Genomic DNA, 10,011 nt, shown 5'->3' on the forward strand with positions numbered 1-10,011 from the left:
CTGTTCCCAGGGTTCACAGGTAATGACAATTTTTCCTTGGAGCAAAGCACACTATGGAGGAGATAGTTTTGTCATAAAACCAAACAGAATAGCACTTAGACAAAATTATGTATAACCTTTATAAACTATCCAGATTTAGTTCTGGCTTTCTCTGTTAAACATGGTTCAATTCTTTTCAAACAGGCTAGAAATATTTTGTCATGGAAGGCTCTGTTTGGAATTAAATCCGGAACAGTTGTCAGAGTTCCTGAGTCTGGGGGGTCTTCAGAGTACCCACGAAGACATGAAGATGATTTATTTTCAAGATTTCTTTTTTAAGGTTTTACTTTTTGTAGACAACAGACAACAATCATGCAGGGAATAAAAAGCTCTTTGGAGCTCGCTAACTCTCGCTGAGTGCATTGGGATTGTTTGCAAAGACCTCAGTTGCTGTTTCTCTTCCCTATCTGTGAAGAGACCAGGTAATGTATCACTTATTATGGTGACAAAACCTAGAGAAAAGAATGTTTTTTTGTTATGACAATAGAGGGCCATATGCTACATGTACATGCTAAAGCACAGAAGTGTGTTTTGTGGTAATAAGCAGCAAAGTAGAAAGTTCTAGGTGAAGAACACCAATAGACTGTTTAAAAACTTTTGTCAGCCACCGCACTTCAGTGACTATTGGCTGTCATCATACAGTTTCTATGTTTTCTTAATTCATTCAGTACTTGCTTTGTTAAAAATGTATCCTCTCAATAAAAGTTCACTGGAAACAAATAATACCTATTTTTCACTCAGTTTTAATCTCAATTATGCTGAGCTTTACCAGAACTGCACCTTCATGGAGTTCAGCTAAGCAACAGTGAGAATGAGAATATCAGAGCCTAACATTGCTTTGGCACTCTGTTTTAAATGTGTTCAAATTCTATGTTTATGAATATTCTGAAAAATAAGAGATATTGACCCTATAAATAAACTTACTGCAAATTATTCACACATCACTAATAATCCATTTCTACACTTAATTTACACATAGTCAAAAGTTAATTTACTGATGTTTTTTCCACCTTTTTACCCTATCTTGTTTACATAATCGATACATGAACTCATTATATAAATGAGATGATAGACAGTTTGCTGATGAGATCAATGTGTTTTATTGTATTTTGCAGATGATTTAAGTGTATACATTTTCCATCAAAACTTTCATAATATCAATATGGAGAGTTTTGCATTAGACTTATCTAGCAAGACAAATGCGCAGACTGTTATAAATATACCTCTAATATGTCTGAATCCCTCATTATAATTTATCCAGTACAGATCACAAATTGCACTGTACCATTTTTATATACTTTATTACCCAGGTTTGCATCAGAAAGGTAAAGCAAAACAGATTTCAGATATTCCATTTGTAAATGAATTAAAATTATGCTTTCACTTACTGTAGAAATTACTACTTATTTCATCGGATGTGAAATATACATGATAGATAGCCCCAGAAAAGCTCTGAGGAATGAGGTCGGGAAGATGAGTGGACATAGGGTAATATGGTCTCAGCCTCTCCCCTTCAGGAATATTCTTTCTGTCGTTCCTTCCAGTCAAAACATTTTAGAAAGAGACTCTTAACTACTCTTCTATCTGTTCTACCATTCTTTACTCACGTTTTCCTTCTCATATGGTAAGGGTTGGTAAATACTCCTAAAGAATAGCTTTTTAAAGACACTGCTAAGTCTTTCTGATTGGTATTTTGCAGGTCAGGAAAGGATTTTCTAAATAAGGCTGAAACTGGTGATGGTTTGACAACTATTTTACTTTCCCAACCTCTTTATATAAGTAAAGGACATTTTAACTAGTAGAACATATGGTTACTGTTCAGGCTAAAGACTGAAGGGCTACAGCTCAGGTTAAATTACACTGGGAAAATATGGTACCTGAAGTCCCTTACTTAGAAAATTGTCCTTTTGACATTCCCTTTTTTCCTCATGGAATAGACGGTCGGTGCATCTGAAGATGTCTGCCCTGGGTGTTATCTTGTATGCCTGGAATAGGAGAACCAAAGAAGCAGGACTAGTATCTTCCCAGTCTGGAGTCAGTACAAATACCCTGTCACTTACATGATTTCCTGTGCCTTTCCTTATTCACTTCACTATTTTAATCAACTGGAATGTTGCTATTTCAGCTAGATTAGCAATGTTGTTGCCCTCTAGTGGACTTACTTATTTGCAATTGTATAAATTATCCTGAAAACTTTTTGAAAAACATATGCTCTGTAACATAGAACAGTGAGTCTGAACCAGAAAATATCTTTGATTGAAAAATATCCCATAAGTTACTTTTTGCAAAGTATGTGTTGGGGATTATGAAATGTAAATTATATTGGAAGACAGGAAACTTATTACATTAAACAATGAGTAAAGTCTGTTGCAACAAATGTTCAAAATCTACCTAGCAGTGGCACCAACCAACCAAGTATAGCATGACTGCCCTAAGGCCCAAACCATACAATCAGACTGAGTGGGTGACTGTCATTTCAGCGCTGCAGTATGTGTATTAATCAGTCTCAATCACTCTCAGCCATTATTCATGTTCTATTGTAGCTTCAATGCTTGCTTAATTTCTGAAATTAAGTCAGCATGTCAAACTCGCACGGCTTCTGTTGGGGACAGAGAGCAAGCCTTGGATAATGTTCTATCAAAGAAAGAGGACGGGTAAGCACTGAAAGGGAACAAAATAAAATATTGTCAGAAGCATGTTAGAGAATCATCAGGGCATGCACAGAATATAACAGGTTTTTGAATGACATTATAAAGATTAGACTTGAAGGGACTGGTCTAATAAAGATAGTTAAGGTGAGTAAAATGTAGATAGATTTTAGTAAGTACTTAACTCATTGACTTCTAAAAGCACTGTTTAATGAATCTCACTTGCCATTGTAAATTGCACCAAGCATCAATCTGCATAGTTAGACCCCTTCAAATGTGTGCAAATGTGGCCTTTATATCTAAAATGAATTATATTTTATATATTTTAATTTGGAATAGGAATCAACTAAAGTCTCGTTAGGATAAGATGTGTCTGAAATTTTATGAAATATGGATTACTGGGAATAAAACATGGCTTCACAAATATCACAAATTTGCATGTTGCAGCAATGCTAATATTAACCTAATTTGGTCATTTAATCTGTTTTAAACATCCAGTGGGTGTTTTAATATTCGGAGTCCATCAATAAGACTTATTTCACACAATAAGGAGCAACATAAATATTTATTAAATGACTCATTATTTTTCTAAACCATTTCTTAGCACATAGTGGTCTTGAAAGCTTGACTGAGAGAGACTGATTACTGTCAATTCCATTGCTTATGCTTTGAAGTGAATGGGATTACTTTGGATTTACATTGTCAGGGCCCTGAGTGCATTAATAGGCTTTAGCTACCCTAAGCAGCCTAACCTGGGCCTTCACCCACTTGCTCTGCCCATGGGCACGGGGTTTCATTCAAGCTCATGCGTGGACACCCAGACCTGCCTTGAGCTACGTTGTAGGTGTCCCTGAGCCCAGACCTGCCTCCTGCTGTCCTGGTTTGTGGGGTTCCTGGATAGACCTTGCACCTATGCTGTAGTAGCCTTGTTTACAGCCCTGTCTCCTGTCACTCCTGAGCGGATCCTTGGGCTCACCCTGGACTTGACTCATTATCTCATCTTATCTGGGACTGCTGATGGACCCTATCCCTCTCATCACCCTGCCCCAATGCAGTAGGGCTGTGCCTTCGTCAGAGAGGGCACTGCCCTGCCCGTGCTGTACTTGCTCTCAGCTCTTGGCTCATCCTCTTCAACGGACCAGTCAGGCTCTTGCTGCTCCGTGGAAAACAGGTGGATAAAATAATAATTTTTCGCTAACAAGTTTACATCCAGTATCAGTAAATTAGGCACAAATTTATATTTGCTTGAATTTTATGAATCATGTTTAATGTTTCTGAGTTGTAAGGGCAGACACGACTTCTACACATCACTCATAAAGAATTAGAGATAAATTTTTCTACAACGTATTTCTTGCATTGTTCTGAATATTTTCTAATCTGGTATTATTCTGCTTCTGTCATACACAAGCCTAATACGTTCATAAAAATCATCTTTCACTTGTAAACACATTTCAGAGATTTTAAACACTTCTTAACAATGGCATTTAACTGCTGTGTTGTATCTACAGTTTAAAATTTGTTTTCAGATTGCACAATTTGCTAACTATATTCTCACAGCAACTGTTGATTTAGGCAAAAAATACATTGGGATCCCCAAGTAAAGTCAAAAGGACTGTGAGAGAAGAGGCTTCCACAGCTGAAATCTAAAATTAGGCAAACACAAATCATCCTCAGACTATTGGTGCCTACCTGGGAGTTAACATCTGGAGGTCGGGGAGTTACACATTAACCCAGTGGTGAAAGTGTGGGCAGATACTGTGTATCTTATACATCCTTGGAAAAGAAAGCAAGGAAATGGAATCTGGCAAGAGGGTGCTTTGCCTCTGCCATAATAAAAAATCAGTCAGTTCAAGTGCTCCACAATATAGGTTTCACCACAGTAATACAAAGAATCATATAGAAGGCTTCAAAGAGTGAGCAAGGTGAGGAAGGTGAGCAAGGTGAGGGGTGAGATGTGTGTCAGCCATGCACACAGTTCCATAACTGTGCTATTCCTGGGGTCAGATCAACTATAAAACACTCCATATGCAGCCATTGAAAGCAAGCAAGCATTTAGGTTGTCATAATTAACTGTGATCCAGCACTACATTATATAAAAAAATGTCACTAAGAGGGATTCTTCATATTAAGGAATCAATTTTCCATTCTCAATGAGTTTGAATTGTACTTATCTTGTTACAAATTTTGTAAAATTCTATTAAATTATAGGATTGACTCTGAATTAGATTTGCAGAATCCAAATTTACAGCAATATTTGTGAATAAGAATCTAGGACTAGTTTTATGAGATCTTGAGATAGCCAACCTTAACTGAAAATTTATTGCAGGCACTTCCCATTAGATCTGTGGTTTTATAATAATTAACCTGATATTTAAATTGTCTAGGAAGAAATATGTACATCTATCTCATAGCAAGACTCCACTTTCTTGTACTTCATGGATTTTAACTTATTTCCAGCATGAGAAACAAAGTCATTTTTATTTGGGTATGTCAGGTAATGCCAGTGTAGAGTTTGCTTGATCTCAGTGGGCTACATTAATATTCTTTGTTCCACTGTATAGTTGGTATATTAGAAAGAGAGACACTTTTTTCATTAGTTGACCTATCTTCTTTTCCCTTCCCAAAAATGCAGACAAAGTTTGCCATGCTGCATTAAACTGTTTGTATTCTTTTTTAATACACAGGCAACATGCTCCTCTGCCTGGTGTTACCCTTTCTACATCTTTTTATACTTACAGTCTCACTCTTTCCCCTGCCTCTTAAAACATCCTTATTAACTCAAGGCCATAGCTGGTATATAATGGATACTTGGAAGAATAAAAATATGTACTGCTCAAGTAATTGTCCAAGAAATTTCTCTTAATAGAAGAGACACAGGAGAAAAACTTTGAAATACAGCAAAGTATAAAGGCAAATATTTAATACACTGGTTGAACTCATATCCCCGGGTTGTAATTATATGGCAGACCTCCCTTTGAATTTCAGTGGACCCAGGATTTCACCATTTTTCTTACAAGGAGTCAAAAACTGTTTTCTGCACTACCTGAAAATCAGACTTGGAGGACAACAACAATTCATTTGTTAGTAGGGCAGGGAGGTGACTGGATCCAAAGATATCTTTTCTTTTACCTTGGTTTTGTTTAACATTTTCCTAGTAATTTTGTCCTTGCTGTTTCAACATATTCCTGGCAATTTCCACAGTAAAGATCTTTTCTCCCAATTCAGTCAAGCAGTAATAAAGTCTCATAGTTCCACTTCTTGATCCCATCTTATTACTTCATTATTTCTTCGTTCCATTGTTCCAATCATGATGTTCTCAGACAGTATCATTTTTCCTGCTTTCTCTTGAATGCACTGATATCTCATCTTTACCACATATAATCAATCTCTTGTCTACATCTGAAAAGGATATTCTCCCATTCAGCTTGACTCATCATTTCTTCTATCACTCATTTTCTCTTTTCCTGTTGTTTCTGTATTTTTCTGCTCTGCTCTTTCCTTATTATGGAGCAATATGAAAGGGGCCTTCAGATGGATGTCACAAACACAACCTACCACTCTGAACAGGGAAGAGATTGCTTCTTCCGTTCACCACGAAAGTGAAAATGTCTCCCAAAGAAAGGGGGAACAGGCAGAGGCATTAACAGGAAATGGTGAATGACAGCGATGTCTGAGAAGGCTGATGCTCTTCAGGGATGTATCAGAAATTGTAAGCTCATGTTCTACCTCTCTGCTGCTTCTCTGTCTTATGATTTTTTTCCCCACTTTATTCTTTTGCTTTCCTTCCTCTTTTCTCTACTATCTCACAGATAATTTGAGCTCTGGAGGTAACAGATCATGTCTCCTACAAGGAAAATGAGGAGTAGCATGAAGGGTAGACTTAGTTTTATCCATGACCTACTTCTAAGAATGCAATGCAGACTTTGTATAGCTGGAAAAGCTTTAAAATTTATAGCCTACAGTTAGCAAAACTCTTCCTGGAGCATTCTATTATAGTATGCAGGAGTCCCACATGCAATTAAATATAAAGTAAAATTATCAGACGTACCTGAAGTAGAGGAAACAAAAGTTTCAAATTGGTCTAGTGCACAACTAATTATATAATTAATCAGAGTCCATATGGAGGCAGCAGTGAAAAAGGATAGCAACGCAGCTGAAAAAAAAACAAACCCAAAACTGAAACAAAAAAAGATTTTGTGTAATGACTACATTTTTAAAGAACTAATTGTTTATTTATCTTCATCTTAACTGTTGGTGGCCCAGATATGAGAGATGCAGGTTGACTGGCGTTAGTTTCATTTCTTTAATCTTTGTGTCGTAAAAATCACAGAGCAAATTCATTTTCACCAACTTGGTGAAGTGGTCTACATGATTTTAGGATGGAACTTCTGAGGAGACTGTAAATGGAAAGGAGACCGTAAATGGAAAGGAGACCCAAAGATTCTTGCCCTTCACATGCACTCATCAGAAGGTTGTTCCCCACTTGGAGCAGTATGAAGTGGGAACAATTGCAAACTCTTTGAGTAAAATGAATGAATATGGTAAGAAGAGAACATAAACATGGGAAAAATGTTATTTTCCCTCTCATTCCAAGGAAATAATAAGTAAAAGACTGACTGGGGGCCACAGAAATAAAGTCTCTGGAGCTGCTTCAGCTTAATTCCAGATAACAGCTCAAAGGAGGAGAAACGGTACTAAAGAATGGCATTACTATCCTTACATTTTAAAAGGGGAGATCTGGTTCCTAGGACATTTTTTTGTTTGTTTTCCATTTATCTGCAGCTGATGAAGTTTCCAGTTGTAATGTATTTGAATTGCCATGACTAGTTTTGTTTACAGGTACAAGACTCATCTTCCCTAAACATTCTCCAGCATTTCCTTTAAATGAACTATTTCTTAAAAATAGCTAACTAACCAAATAAGTACAATCCTGCACTCTAATTCTAGTTCACTAGAATATTCATAGACAAACACAACAAAGAAATACAATGAAGTGAATTCATTAAAAAAATTAAATGGATATTTACAGAAATAATTTCCTGTATTCACTAGCTTACTTTAATGAAAATTACTTGCATAAAGAGTAGGTTACTCAACACAAAGTCATGCCCTTGCATGCCTCACTTTTGTTTGTTGTTCTAAACAGTACTGGTCCATATTGTGTTTTTCTATGCCATACTGTCTATTGCTCTACTCATGTGAAAGGCTTCTAGCCATACAGAACATGAGTGGTTTATAAGGTACTACATGCTCAGAGGTGCTGTTTCTTCTTCCCTGTCTTCATTACTGAAACTAAGTCAATGGTCTTCCTGGCTGTAGACATTTAGGCTGAATAAGACACACAGCTTATTACAGCAAACAGCAAGCAGAAGAATGATATGGTGAACAGTATCACTACTTGTCTTGAAATGATCCCTTTACAACTGCATTAATAACAGGGTGGTCTTCAGTAATGTGGACCAAGGTTCAAGAGCTATCCTGCTCTTGCAATTTTCCTCCTCCAAATGGCAAGTGGCATCTATCCCTGAAAAAAAAAAAAAAAAAAAAAAAGGGGGCTAGAAGAGGCTATCTACTTTCATGTACCAGAAACACTTTATCTTACCTACTTATTCATCTACCAATATAGGGAAAAAAATCTAGAAAATAAGCTGTTGTGATCAGTATTTTTAACAGTTCAGGATCCTCAAGTTCATGTTTTGAAAAGGGCAACAAGATGCCTTAAAAGATGGCTACAGTCTGATTATTGGCATCTGCATAGAGTCCAGATGAACTTTACCCTTTTCCCATCTGTAAAGGCAGGTTTAGAGACTGTACTGGTAACTATTATGAGGAGCTATGAGTTTCTGAAAATGAGATCACTTCCCAAAGCTGTATAAGCTGTAATGACATCACAATCATATTATTGTCATCATGTTCTCAGAATGGCAAGCTCATACCATTCCAAGCAAGTACATTTTTAATCATTAAATGAAAAGCTTTTTGTTCCAAGAGCTAAGGAAAAATATATCATGTCAGCAAAAATAAAAGGAAAGAATACTAGTGTTTCAAAGAGTAGTCCCATTAGTCAGCACACTAGAGTGTTCCACAAAAGTCCACAAAACTTCCCATCATGTGAGGACCTTTCCTGACCAAAAAAAAAAAAAAAAAAAAAAAGAGAAAATTATCTTTAATAAATAAATTTAATGTATGAACTGGAGAAATGCAAGTATTTCTCTGTCCTATATTAATTCTCAAGGAGTGGAACAAGTAAAAAATTCTTCCTATGGAAAAGAAATACTTCTATACATACTTAAATCCAGATCAAATTTAAATTTACTATTTTTTTAATGTTGATTGCATTGTTTACCTATAATTAATTAAAAAGATAATACAATGGGTCAGTCACTTGGTCAATCTACTTTGCTTTGAGGCAGGACTAACTTGAAACATTCTTATTTTTAAAACTTACATGGCCTTCCTAAGTAGCCTCTTCCAATGTTTATGTATTATTACAGCAAGGAAAAAAATATGTCTAAACTAAATGTCTTGGTTTTAAATTAAGTCAAATTTATCCCACAGTGATGGAGGATAAACGTATTCTTTTCATGATACCTGTACAGTTTCATAGATTCATTGCCATGTCCTCTGCACTGTCTTCCTTTCTAGGCTATACAAATCCAGTTTTCAGTCCATTACAAAAGCTTTTCTCATACGTTTTTAAAACTCTGATCACTTTGTTGCTCCTTTCTGTTTGTTTTCTCTTAGAGAATGGTGCCCAAACCTAAACTTCTAGCTGAAGCCTAGCCAAGACTGAGGAAGGAAGAAAAAATATCACTCAGAGCTGTCAATTTTCCATGAACCATTCCCAGAATGACATTTACCTTTTTTGGCAACATCTTATAAACCTTAATTCAGATTATGGCACATCTATACGTTTCTGTAGTCTTTCTTGCATTGCTCTTCCTCCTTTTGTATTTGCCCATATAACATTTTTCCAAGCATGGTACTTGTATTTGTCATCATTAAATTTAATCAGATTTGGGATCTTTTCTCTGAGATACATTGATCTCCAGAATACTTGGAAACTCCATAAATATTGTGTCATTTGTAAATTGCATAGCTACGCCCCTCATTTCATTGTTTAAATCATTAATGAAAATATGGAAAACACCTTCAGAGAAACTGTTTCCCTGAATGGGTCAACTGGGACAGACAGGCACCACCTCACCACCTTTCTAATTTGACACAAAACTATTGAAAACTGAACTTTGTCAATATTTTTCAACCTCTTTTGGTAATTTAATCTAGATTGTGTAAAACTGACATGATAGGATACTGTTAAGGA

The sequence above is a fragment of the Aquila chrysaetos genome, chromosome 4 (assembly GCF_900496995.4).
Source record: "Aquila chrysaetos chrysaetos chromosome 4, bAquChr1.4, whole genome shotgun sequence".
In the NCBI taxonomy this organism is placed as follows: domain Eukaryota; kingdom Metazoa; phylum Chordata; class Aves; order Accipitriformes; family Accipitridae; genus Aquila; species Aquila chrysaetos.